This window comes from Ascaphus truei, unplaced genomic scaffold (genome assembly GCF_040206685.1).
Source record: "Ascaphus truei isolate aAscTru1 unplaced genomic scaffold, aAscTru1.hap1 HAP1_SCAFFOLD_749, whole genome shotgun sequence".
Lineage (NCBI taxonomy): Eukaryota > Metazoa > Chordata > Amphibia > Anura > Ascaphidae > Ascaphus > Ascaphus truei.
This window is the reverse complement of record NW_027457084.1, coordinates 79,254-93,864: the sequence shown is the minus strand read 5'-3', so window position 1 is coordinate 93,864 and position 14,611 is coordinate 79,254.

Here is a 14,611-nt window from a genome sequence, read left to right as displayed (position 1 = left end):
GAGGAACCAAAATATATTTCTATGTCCAACGCTAAACTACCTTATCTTCGAGTCCCATACACACAGCCCGTCTCTTCCTGGTGTACGTCATGCGTCTGACGTCACCATGCCCCGACGTACGTTTCACGTGCTTCAGGCACGCTTCTTCAGGGGGAGGAGTCACATAACGTGATCGTGGATGTCGGGTTTTCAAGTCGGTTGCCAAGGAGCCGCGTAATTACCCAATGGTGGGTAAGTATCTGGTCGTGCCTGGGCGTATACAGACTGCGGCACATAGATATATACACTCCCTGTATATATAAGTCCTAAAGACTCTGTATATACAGTGTTTTTGGCAGAGAGAGTATCTGGAATGAAGTGGAAAAATAAATAATAAAAAATAAAGTATAATGTACAGAGACCTGCAGGATTTATAAAGGTCTATTGGACGAATTATACATCTGTCTATATCCAATGTGAAGTCCAAATAGCAAGAAGGGCACTTGCTTCATGCACACAGGTGCCAAGAACAACAATTGTATTTAGATGGATAAAGATCATAGAGACACTTGCCATTTGAATGACACCATAATCAACTACGTCCACAGATGGAAGAGGACACTTAAATCATACATGTGAAAAGGTAAGTACTCGCATTAAAGGAGTAAACCCCTATTGTGTTGAAATTATTTTCATAGTTCATTCTTAATAAGGAATACACGTCAGACGGGTAGGTAAATTCATAAATGCGGAGTCCACAGATGGAAGAGGACACTTGAATCATACACATGGACTGAATCAGATTTCTTCATATCTTGGGGGGTATGTATATAAACACGAGGAGAAACAGTTGTGTTTATATGGATTAAGATCATAGAGACACTTGCCATTTAAATAGCACCATAGTCAACTACGTCCACAGATGGAAGAGGACACTTGAATCATACATATGAACTTGGGTAAGTATATTCATTAAAGAAATTAACCCCTATTGTGTTGAAATTATTTACATATTTTATTTAAGATATACATCAAGCAGGTGGAGGAAAATACCTGAATCATGTATATAAACTAAAGGATTCGTACAGAACCATAATAACAATCATATCTATGTGGGTATGTATATCGTGATATAATAAATCTAAATATACGGACATGTGTACTAAGGTGATATAGTCGGTGCAGTAAAATAACTGATGTGATGGAGAGGTGTAATCTAAACCTAAAAAGTGTAATATAAGCACTACATGAATGGTGAAGTGTAAAAAAAAATAAGGATAAATAATGTAAATGTGTAGGATTGTGCTATACTGATGGTACTGCCCAAAAGGGTCAAAACGGAACCTCTAAGTATTTAACCTTAACAATCTACCTGGATCCCACTAACCCCAACAAAAAAAGTGTGTGCATATGAGGTGTGAAATATAATACAAAAACTGTGAGACACAAAAGTGTAGGATTGTACTAATCTAATTGGGACCGCCCATAAGGCCAATACGGTACCTCTAAAGATAAATAATAAATTGAAAGGGGTAACTAAATCAACATGTATCCTCATAGATGTCACAATGTAGTATAGTGTAATAAAATGATGAGTGAATCTATAGATAGGATGAAAGTAGAAACCCCTCATTCATCCCATGGGGAGATAGGGTATTTAGCACATGAATCCATCGACATTCACTTTGAAGGAGTTTCTGGTCCCAGTCCCCTTCGCGTGGTCCCCATGGTATATGTTCAATACCCGTGAAATTCAAGACTGAAGAGTCTCCTTGATGAAGACCTATAACGTGCCGGGCTACTGGTGTATCTGCTTCATTGCGTATAGACCCTAGATGTTCCTGAACTCTGACTTTCAATTGTCTATGAGTTTCTCCCACATATTGTTTACCACATTTACACAAAATAAGGTATATTACTCCAGTGGTTAGGCAATTAATAAAGCTTTTGATCTTAAAGTTCCCGGTGTACCTTTCATACCTTATACACCTATGGGATACCCTTCCCTACGAGCATACAGTAGGCTACAGTATATTTGGATACCAGCTCACCCTTTCACTAGCCGTCTCTTCAGCTGGGGATTTTAATACCCTCGTCTACATGTTTCCTATTTGTGTGTTTGTTGATTGGTTTAAATAAAATGTTATTATTTTTTTGATTTTAATTACGTTTTTGAGTCTGTTGCCTTGGGGTCTTTGGATCCCTCTTTTGGTCCTATCTCGTACACTAAATTCACATCATGACGTCTTTAATTGGATGTTATAACTTTTGAGTGCAATGTTATAGGGCTTTTAGTGACCCCTGGTGGCCACTAGTTCAAGTAGTTTATACCCTAGACATGACCCTGGGTCCAGAATAGCTTTGGATACTGTTGATCATGCGCTCATGCTATCCTGCTTAACAAACTCCAGGGCTCTGGAATAGGGAAGCATGCTTTAACCTGGTTTCATTCCTACATATCAGGTAGATCCCAACATGTCTATCTCAGGCACTAGCGCCAGCCCCTTTGATTTCACCTGTTGTGTCTTCCAAGGCTCTGTTCTGGGGCCCCCCTACCCTTCTCAGTGTTCATCAATGATCTTTCTACAGCTTGTAAGAGAGCCTGAATACACATGTATGCGGGTGACACAATCCTATATGCACACAGCCCTAACCTCTCCCACCTTGGACACATCCTTCAATCTGACTTTTTGAGACTTGAAAATTGGATTTCCCAAAACAAACGGTTTTTAAACACCGACAAGACTGTAACAATGGTATTTGGGACCAAGGCTAAATTGTTGAAGCTTCCAATGAAGGAGCTACAGATCAGAACCAACTGCGCTTATAGTGCTGGCGATGCGGATGTCACGCTGCGGTCGCTGGAAAAATCAAATTGAAGTGACTTCCAGCGATTGCGACCAAGCCAACGCGCCATAGATGCGACGTCGCTGTCGCCGGCACTATAAGCGCAGCCTTAGGCTAGGTCACCCCTAGCGCTGATTGGGCGGCGCTTGCGGAGGAGACTTGCATATATAGATATATGTAAGTCCCCGCTCACGCGGTGCACGCGGCGCTTGTGCACACGCTCAGCCGCGATCGGCGCTTAGCAAAACAAAAAATCTATGCTTACCCGCGCGCTGAACTACTCGCAATGTCCCCCCCACCCTCCTCTGCCCGTGCACATGCTCAGCCGCGATCGCGTCTGACGAAGCCAGAACAGTTCTACTGGGCGAAACGCGTTTTTGGACTTCAAGGAGAGCCGTATCAAACCGTCCCCACAGTGAAGGTGACGTCAGACGGGCGCGACGGAGCAGAGACGGCCTCCGCAAGCATTCCACGAGCAGTGGAAGAAAGCAGACTGAAGGGAGGCGGTGAGCGGTGCGGTGATCCATCTATTCACTATTGAAGTGATATATGCCTGTATTTTATCTGCACATTGTGAGTGCGCATTTTTATATTTTTTACATAAAGACAGTTTATCACACTGATCTGTACTATGTAGTCTTTCCATCTCTTCCTACATTCCTCTCCACCAACGCCTGTGCCAATGATGGGAACCCTTGTCAGCACCTATCCACTACACCCCAAGGGTAGCAGCCCTTCTTACAAGTGCCTTTAATTCATCTGTATCCTGTGAGTAGGCTGCACATACGAGCCAAGAATATATAGTGTCTTATCTCATCTACACTTACATCTGCACTTATATTGGTTGCTTTGTTTGTCTTTTTTTCCTTTTATGCTCCCCCTGGATTGTTTGAGAGATATCCATACACCTTGGAACCCGTGAAGACAGGTCCCACCAGGGGGTTTGAGCTGGGATATCAGACTTATATATATATATATATATATATATATATATATATATATATATATATATATATATATATTTATATATATTTTTTTTTTTAGTACACTTGTCACCATTTGGAATATTTTTTCATATACATTGTAACACAAATATTGTTTTATATGCACTTATAGTTGCTTGCGCCTTAATATTCACCTTCGCGTAATCACAATGTCTTTGTAACCATGTATCTGTCATTATAACACTGCGCCCAGGATATACGTGAAAACGAGAGGCAACTCTCAATGTATTACTTCCTGGTAAACCATTTTATAAATTAATAAATAAATATACACACGGTCACTACAGGAAGTTGCTTGCACTGATGCACTTGCTTGCCGCATCCTGTTGACAATCATCTTATCCCCTTTGGTGCCTGTAATGCATAAGGCACGTTCTATCGTGCCGGGTGCGTGCTGCGCGGATTTTTAGTTGGCTGACGTCAGTCAGCCTTTCTATAGAAGGAACAGAAAAAGAACAGCGCAAAAAAACCATTGTGTAGTATATTTAAATAATTTTATAAAAGGTGAAGGTGAGTATTGCACGTACATCAAAAAAAAGGGTTAATAGCAAGACATGTTAGGGACATGTTACCACTCGGCAGGCACAACGGGATACAGGCACCAGGAATTGGACGTCCTCCCTCAGAATGCTGGTATCTGGATGCAGAGTGTACAGCTTAGCGTTGGGGAACCTTCCCGCGCCTTCACGGAGCTCACAGCAGTTGTTTGCAGGGGTAGATCGCTGCGTCTCTTCCTGGTTAGTCCACGTTGGCGTGTGACGTAATCCGGCAGCGTCTCTCAGCCGGTCGCGTCTTTAGTGCGTCACTCCTTAGCGATATGTAATCGGGCGGTATACAGAGTCCCAGACAAGTCCAGCAATGAAACAAATGTCTCAATACAATGCCGCTATGGGGGTATATGTAAAGAATAAAGGAACGCGCCCTCTCCTACGCGTTTCGTACTTTCGTACTTCGTCAGGGACGTCCAATTCCTGGTGCCTGTATCCCGTTGTGCCTGCCGAGTGGTAACATGTCCCTAACATGTCTTGCTATTAACCCTTTTTTTTGATGTACGTGCAATACTCACCTTCACCTTTTATAAAATTATTTAAATATACTACACAATGGTTTTTTTGCGCTGTTCTTTTTCTGTTTCTATCTAGCTTGGTGTTTGAACCATTCCCACTGATTAGCAGCATAAAACTTCACCCATCAGGTTGTATTATCAATTTATTCATAAGTCACTATTTTTCAGCACAGACCACATTGAGCGCAAGTTTTTTCTGTTTTCACTTTAGTTTCTATAGAAGGGCAACGCACGGCAGGGAGGAGAGCCGGCAGACAGCGGCGAAGATGAGGAAATTCATATTTTCGCGCGTGTGCGTGCGTGTCTGCAGAAGTAAAAAAAAAAATATTAAAGTTTTTTTTCTTTAAAAAAATCTTATCTAGGACTTACTTTCACTCACACAACCCATGCACACACATATACTCACATACATATACATTACCTGCAGCTCCCAGCACTATATACAGGAAAAGCATGTGGCACGTGCACGCGCGTTTGCATAGGAACGCACGGCCGCATGCTGTATATTGTATTGTATGTCTTTATTTATATAGCGCCATTAATGTACATAGCGCTTCACAGCAGTAATACATGTGGTAATCAAATAAATAACAGATAATATAAATAACAGATTATGGGAATAAGTGCTTTAGACATAAAAGTAACATTAAGGAAGAGGAATCACTGACCCGAGGAGCTTACAGTCTAATTGGTAGGTAGGGAGAACGTACAGAGACAGTAGGAGGGAGTTCTGGTAAGTGCGTCTGCAGGGGGCCAAGCTTTATGTGCTATGTGTTCAGAATAGCCACAGTGCTATTCATATGCCTCTTTAAGCAAGTGCAAGCTGCAATGCATTGCAGGCTGTGGGTTGGATGTGGAGACAATGGATTTTGGCATACTGTGACGGGGAGGGGGTAACCAGGCTCAATAACAAAGGATTGCAAGCCGAAAACCGTTCCAGGACGTTTGGGACTAACTCCTGGTCAAGGGATTTCAGCACCTCCGGAAGAAAGACAGCGGTGGCGTCAGGAACTTCAGGCCGATTCGAGTTCCAGGACATTTCGGGCTGAGTCCCAGTCAACTAAAAACTTTGGTCCTTTTATTATTTCAACCAGGAAAAGATCATTCTTTTCCCCAGACTCCCAGTGAGTGTGTCTTTCTCGTGTATTTTGTGTTTGCCTGTTTAAGTGAATAAATGACAATTTATTTCATCAACTCGTTTTGCTCAGTGTTGTGATCCCGGTATAAAAGGTGTAAATGCCTGGTCTCCCGTGACACTTAGCAGTTATATTCTTTTGTTCAAGAGAAAATAAATATTCATATGAAAAAAAAAAAAAAAAAAAAAACATTATTCCAACCTAACGGGGAATAAGAGAGAAGACTTTGCTGGAATAGTGTGTGTGTGTGTGTGTGTGTGTGTGTGTGTGTGTGTGTGTGTGTGTGTGTGTGTGTGTGTGTGTGTGTGTGTGTGTGTGTGTGTGTGTGTGTGTGTTTTATTGGGTCCAAAGCGCACACATATTCTGCGAAAGGAAACGTTGGACATGTGTGTGCATTTTGGACCCAATAAACCACTTTTGTGATAATCTCTCGTGCTGTGCCGGTATATTGGATCTCTAGGGACCCTCAGACTATCACTATTTAACCCTTTACTGTGCACCACACTTGCCTCTGCTGCGGTTTTTTTCCCCAGCATGTGCTGCCATTCTTTATCTCTTGAACAAAAGAATACACCTGGTATGCAAAAATCCATTCCGTGTCCACATCCAACTCGCAGCTCGATACGTTGTAGGCCCCTCTGGCAGCAAAAGGGTTAAGATAAATAGTGTATAATCCTTCACACTAGTGGTTAGTTCCATTTTTGGAATAACATGGCAGCATCTTCCATAACTGCATCGTATAAACGTGACGTGGGGGAGAAGCGATCCCGGACCTGGAAATACTGGCACCGACAGACAACCACAGGGCCGCACTTATAACTATGAAGGGACAGTACAAGAGACTACCCCTGTGAGTGTAAAGGTGCCCGCAGCGGTTCTCTTAGTGAAGCCCTTTTATTGCTTGATGAATTAAGGTGTTACGCCATCGGAGGCTTTTTGTGCTTGAGTTTTGAACCAGATTAGATGTTGGTGGTGAGAAATGAATGCTAGTGATTTGGGAACACCGTTCTGGGGCTAGGAGGGTGAGATTTCCCTTTTCTTTGTAAAGACTTTATTTATAATCCACATTTTACATATACAAAACAACACAACTTAAACCATGTCAGGGTTTTTACACTTTTCACTCTGCAGTCAGCCATACTTAGACGTATTGTATAGTATCTAAGTTATACAGTAGCGTACCGGATATACAATAACACATTAACTGACTGCATTGATACTAATAAAAACAAACAAAAAAACATCAATCTGACATAAATAAAAAATGAAATAATTAGTCAAAGATAAAATAAGCTAGAAACAAGTCGTTCCCATAAATAGTAGTCCGGGTTATCATTATTATTTTTATTATCCTTATTATTATTATTCCCACTATGGCCAATGTGTCCACTTTCCGATCCCCCCACACTGTTCTATTAGCCGTAAACTCTGACCATGGAGCCCAAGGCGTTCACACTGTAACCTGGTGTCAGTGGTTATCTTTGATAATTGTTCCATTTTCATGTCCTCCCTTACTCTCGACTCCCACTGCCCCATACTGGGCGCCTCCAGCTTTTCCCAGTTGGCAGCGATGGCACATCTTGCTGCATTTAGCATATGTATGTAAGGGGGTCACCCCCGGTTCCCCTGATCTTCCTTTGCCCCCTGCCTTACCCCTGTGGCAGTGGGTTGCGCATGCGCAGATAGCCGGCTCTGGGAGGTTGCGCAGGCGCAGTTAAGCGTAGTGGCGGCCATTACAGCTTCGCACAGGCGCAGTAGAGATCGCGCACGCGGTCCCCATAGGAAAGAGGTCCTGAGTGGACTACATCTCCCAGCAGCCTCTGGGGAATGCCCTATGATCCCTGTCACCTTCAGCCAGCCAGCCACAGAGACTTGGGCCTCGTTCAGGGTGCAGGCTTCGGAGGGAGGGCGTGCTTGCGTGCGAGCTGCCGTGGGACACAATGTATTCAAATTGAATACTGGTTGTCAGGGTAGCAGCTGCCCTGTCTCCGAAGTACGGAGTTGACGCTGGCTACAGTTTCAATAAACAAACCAAGTCATTTTTTTGAAGCTGCAGCAGCGTCACTGGGACCTCGGCAGCCAATGAAATCATTCTTGAGAATGATTTCAAGACTGCAACTTGGATCCCTAACCTCAGGTCTGTAGCCCCGCCCCCTCCCCGCCTCCTCAACTCCTGAAAAAATCTGCTGGGGAGGATGAACACACATCGCCCAGCAGACTGCCGCCCGCCCTCGCGAACGCCCGCCCTCCAACTCCTGCCTCTGGCACCCTGAACGAGGCCTTGCAGATTCTCTGCAGCAGGGAATTGGTTACATTGTTGTGTGCAGAGTCAGGAAGCAGACTGTGAAGCACATGAGTCAGTCAGGCTAAGGATACAGAGGGGGAAAGAAGGGGGGCTGAGAGCTGCGAGCTTCTGCCCTAGGCCAGAAATCCCCAGGCTAGAGTTGAGGCCCTGACTCCCCGCTAGTGAGGGTGGGTGGTAAGAGGGACAGGCCCTTAGGTAAGGACCCTGTGCCCCTTCAGCTGTGTGCTAGGCAGGGACCTAGTGACAGACCCTGTGCAGTTCATTAGTGTATGGAGAGGGAGAGACACTGTGCAGTTCTTTGGTACAGGGACTCAGTATAGTGTATGCTGTGTTGCTGATCCAGAGACTGTCCTTACGGTGGGACGTCCGGCGGGACCCCATCCCACGCGGAGGTACAGATCAGCGTGGGACCAAGCGGTGCCGGTAGACCCTTTGCGAAGACACCCAGGTGTAGAGACACCTGGGCAGGTATTTACAACCTTCCACACGTGCACCAACTTTACCTTGCTCCTCACATGTGACAGGCCTGTTCACACACTTGGGTGGGCTTGGACTCTTTGGACACGGGGTTGGGAAGGGGGTGTAAGGGTATAGCCCAGTTAGGGGCTAAGAAGGTTATAGCCCAGTTAGGGCAAGGTTATAGCTGCCAGCTAGTGGCAGAGGGTGGTACATATATCTTGTTGTGGATTGCTGATATATGTGTTATGTTATATTCTGCATATAGTAAAGACATCCAGTCTATGTGTTCATTTGAAAGTGTCCTGCGAGGAACAACTCCCGCTCTGCTGGGAGCCATCGCAGGTGGAGGCGCTGCATCAAGGGGATACACCCCAGGCTCTCATTGGCGGAGGCTTAGGCCTCCTGTGAGCCTAACAGGTAAAGCACCACACCTGGTAACATATAGGATCCCCCTCACATACACTCTATGTGCGATTGGGTGGGGGAATACCCGTTACATGTATTAATAGAGACTTCCTAATTCTGGGCTCCTTGACCCCTTCTCTGTTTAGCAGTGTAATACTCGGGTCTTTTGGGATTCTAATCTTGGACATATTAAAAATCTGCTGTAATATCATATTCCAAACCTGCTCTATTATCTTACACTCCCACGAGATAGGAAGCACTGTTCCCACCTCCTCACAGCCTCCCCTGCACTTATTGGCAGTTCCTGGGTAGCATTCTTTCAGCTTTTGTGCTGTGTAATACCACCTGTACATTATTTTATATCCATTTTCTAGAATATTCGCTGATATCGAGGAGGAGCTGGGGAATTGCTGAGATTATATTGGCTCTGCTTCTGCTTTAACTGATTGGTTAACAGTCTCTCCATCTTATTACCTTTCTCATAATATTTATGTTTAAGCCAAATCAGCGACTTTTCTATTTTTTGAGTTGCTAACACGTTGCATTTTCCTCTAGCTGTTATTAGTGCCGTCAATATCTCCTTATCTGCGGCTCTCTTGTGTTTTGTTTCAAGGTGTTGGATTAATTTGCTTAATTTTGTCATTTCTCTTACTTTCTTCCTGAGGGAAGCTTGCTGAATAAACGCTCCCCTTCTAACACTTTTATGAGCTTCCCACAATATTGCTGGTGATATATTCCCGACATCCGAATGTAACAAGCACATTACATTACAGTAAAGTATATTTTCCTACTGAGGTATCTGTTTTGATATACCGCTAAGTCTGTGGGTATGGGGGACAGAATAAGAAAGATGTTGTATTTTATTCCTAGCTGCCTTATTCCCCATAGACTATCTTTTGGACTCTCAGAGTCCCCCCTCAATATACCTTATATACAGTTGGGGTACCCACAAACCCTATATTGGTTATGGGTCACCTTGGCACTAGCTGGGGTACCCACCTATAAAGTAGGGGTTCCCTCAGCTACAGGGATACCTATTCATCCCTGTGCCTCTTCCTCCTTTCTGGGCTGTGCTGAAGCAGGGTACCCTAGTGTGGGTCGCGCTTGCGTTTTCAAGGAGAGATATTGCCGGGACAATGTGCCTACATGTATCCGAGAATCAGGTACATTTATAGGGGAACCAACAACTCCGGACCCCAACTACCTAGGAACATTCTGCCAAAAGGTCCTCCACAAAACACCCCTTGAAACTCCCATCCTAGCAATCCTTGCTCGCTGGCACGCCCGGAAAGGGAAAAACACAAACAATACTTTTATTGCATACAAGACATTGGAATGATACAATGTTACTGGGCCCAAGAGCTAACTCTCTTGGACCCTTATACACGGAGCAGGGGTAACCAAAACGGGCTTAACCTTTTATTTGAGAGGTTGGTTACCCCCTCCCGTCACAGCGCTACCTCACACTTGGGTGGGAATTGCTGGGCCAGGACGCCAGGGGTATTTGGTGTGGTGTATTACTCATTACTGTGTACTGGTTCCTGTGAGGGGTTATCCTGCCAACGCTGGGATCCCTCATGGGTGGAGGCGCTGCACGCCAGGAGATGGAGCTCACCCCAGGCTCCCAGAAGCGGAGACTCAGGCCTCCTGTGAGCGTATAGGTACAGCAGCACGCGTAGCCCTAGGGAAAGGGGGCAACACCCCTATAGAGACAGAACATATTGTATATATTTAAATGGGCAGATTTTTTCCCCCCCTACTCCCTCCTTCCCTGTCTCCACCCCTACTCCCTCCTTCCCTGTCTCCACCCCTACTCTATTTGCCCTGATTTAAAGCTGCAGTTCAAGCAATATTTTTTTTAATAGATCAGTTCTGTATTAAGAGAAAATACTTGTAGCATTAAAAAAAAACACATCGTTTTAAAGACATTTTTAATGTATTCTAATGTAACAAGCATTTTTGTTCCTATAGCAACCATTTACAAAGTCACATCCCTTTCCCCTTCTGAAACAGCATCACCTTTTTGAGCCCCGCCCTCTCTTGCAGTGAACAAATTGTATCTAGTGCCTGCCTGGTCACATGATTGTCCTCACAGAACTTTTCCTGTCAGTGCAGCAGAAGAGGACCCAAGATGCATTTAGTGAACCCCTGAGCCGAATCTTCAGCAATCGATGACGGGAAAATGGATCGATCAGCAGCTTAGATAATAGTTACATAGTTACATAGTTACATAGTAGATGAGGTTCAAAAAAGACATAGGTCCATCAAGTTCAACCTATGCTAAATTTTGACAACAGATACTTTATCCTATACCTATACTTATTGATCCAGAGGAAGGCAAACAAAAAACCCCATTAAGGGGAAAAATTAATTCCTTCCTGACTCCAAGAATTGGCAATCGGATTAATCCCTGGATCAACATCCTTCCCATGTATACTTATTTGGTATATCCCTGTATACCTATCCCATCTAAAAAGATGTCCAACCTTTTTTTGAACAAATCTATTGTATCTGCCATCACAGTCTCCATGGGTAATGAATTCCACATTTTAACTGCCCTTACTGTAAAGAACCTTTTCCTTTGTTGCTGGTGAAATTTCCTTTCCTCCAACCTTAAGGGATGGCCCCGAGTCCTTTGTACTGCCCGTGGGATGAATAGTTATTTTGAAAGCTCCTTGTATTGTCCCCGAATATATTTATAAATAGTTATCATATACCCTCTTAGACGCCTCTTTTCTAATGTAAATAAATCTAATTTAGATTGTCCATCCCCTTTATTAATTTGGTGGCTCTTTGCACTCTCTCTAGTTCCATAATGTATTTTCTTAGGATTGGTGCCCAAAATTGTACTCCATATTCAAGGTGTGGTCTTACTAGTGCTTTGTAAAGGGGCATAATTATGTTTACTTCCCTTCCATCCATTGCCCGTTTGATGCAAGATAAGATCTTGTTTGCCTTTGCAGCTACTGCATGACATTGGGCACTATTGCTAAGCCTGCAGTCTACAAGCCCTCCTAAATCCTTCTCCATCAAGGATTCCCCCAATATATCTCCATTTAATTTGTAAGTCACCTTTTTATTCTTGCATCCCAAATGCATAACCTTACATTTATCTGTATTAAACCTCATTTGCCAGTTACCTGCCCACGTTTCCAGTCTCTCCAAGTCCTTCTGAAGAGAAATTACATCCTGCTCTGATTCTATTACCTTACACAATTTAGTATCATCAGCAAAGATGGAGACTTTGCTCTCGATCCCAACCTCAAGGTCATTAATAAACAAGTTAAAAAGCAGGGGTCCCAGTACCGATCCCTGAGGTACTCCACTCACGACTTTAGCCCAACCTAAAAAAGTTCAATTTTTGACAACCCTCTGTTGTCTGTCCTTTAACCAGTTTTCAATCCAGGTGCATATATTATTATTGAGTCAAATTTTCTTTATTTTGTACACCAACTTCTTGTGTGAAACCGTATCAAAAGCCTGTGCAAAATCTAAGTAGACCACATCAACTGCATTACCCTGGTCTAAATTCCTACTTACCTCCTCAAAGAAACAAATAAGGTTAGTTTGGCAAGATCTATCCTTCATAAATCCATGCTGACTATTACTAATAATTTTGTTTTCCATTAGGTATTCCTGAATATTATCCCGTATTAAACCTTCAAGTAGTTTCCCTACTATTGACGTCAGGCTTACAGCTCTGTAATTCCCCGGGTGTGATCTAGCTCCCTTTTTAAATATAGGCACCACATCTGCTTTATGCCAATCTTGTGGTACTGAGCCTGTGGAAATGGAGTCCTAGAATATTAAATATAATTGTTTTGCTATTACTGAGCTTAACTCCTTGAGAACTCTTGGATGTATGCCATCGGGGCCAGGTGCCTTATTTACTTTAATTTTTTCAAGTCGCTTATGAACTTCTTTCTGAGTTAACCAATTGTTCATTAATATGGAGGTTGTGGCTTCCTCCTGCGGCGCTACTATTTAACTTGATTCTTCCCTGGTAAACACAGAGGCAAAGAATTTGTTTAATACCTCAGCTTTTTCCTTATCTTCAATAATAATCTGCCTACCCATCTCACACTGAAAGGGTCCTATATTTTCTTTTCTCATTTTTTGTTATTAAGGTACTTAAAGAACTTTTTAGGGTTGACCTTACTTTCTATTGCAATCCTTTTTTCATTATCCATTTTTGCTAATTTGATTGCCCTTTTGCAATTTTTGTTACATTCCTTATAATTCTGATACGATGTCTCCGTCCCTTCTTACTTAAAGAATCTGAACGCCTTCCTCTTCTTGTCCATTTCCTCCCCTACCTGTTTATTTAGCCACATTGGTTTTGACTTATTTCTTTTATACTTATTACCCAAGGGTATACACAGATAAGTGTGCTTTTCTAACAATGTTTTAAAGACTGCCCATTTATCTTCTACATTTTTCCCTGCAAAAACATCATCCCATTGTATTACTACTAGATTAGACCTCAGTTTATTAAAATCTGCATTTCTAAAGTTTAAGGTCTTCTGTTGAACCCAAGTAATCTGTTTTTTGATAATTTATTTCAAATGAGACCATGTTATGATCACTGTTACCCAAATGTTCCAGGACTTGAATATTTGTTATTACTTCTACATTGTTTGATATGACCAAATCCAGTACTGCCCCTCTCCTGGTTGGTTCCTCAATAATTTGGGTCATATAATTGTCTTTAAGCACCCCCAAAAACCTGTTTCCTTTTGTTGTAACGCTAATCTCATTGCCCCAGTCTATGTCTGGATAATTAAAATCCCCCATTATGCAAACATGACCCAGTTTTGATGCCTTCTCCATTTGCAAAAGTATTTTAGCTTCCTCAATCTCACAGATATTTGGTGGTTTATAGCATATTCCCACAAACATTTTCTTAATACTTTTACCTCCACTGCTAATTTCTATCCACAAAGTCTCTACATTTTCATCATTCCCTTCATAGACATCATCCCTCATAATAGGTTTTAGATCCGGTTTAACATATAAACATACTCCACCTCCCCTTCTATTTGTTCGATCCTTCCGAAAAAGGGAATAACCCTCTAAATTAACTGTCCAGTCATGAGTTTCATCCCACCATGTTTCAGTAATGCCTATGATATCATACTGCTCCCTTGCAGCTATTAATTCAAGCTCCCCCATTTTATCTGTCAGGCTTCTTGCATTAGCAAGCATGCATTTCAGTTTTTTTTCAGCCTGTACTATTATCTTATCTGCTCCTTCCTTTCTGCTCTCACTTGGTTTAGTCTTTAGAAGTTTTCTAGTATTATCTCTATTTACTATGGGTATCTCACTGCTTGTCAAACACGCACTAGCCCCCATTCTACCTCCATACCACCTTGTATCCTCCTCTATTCCAGTTAGTTCATTATCTGTTTCA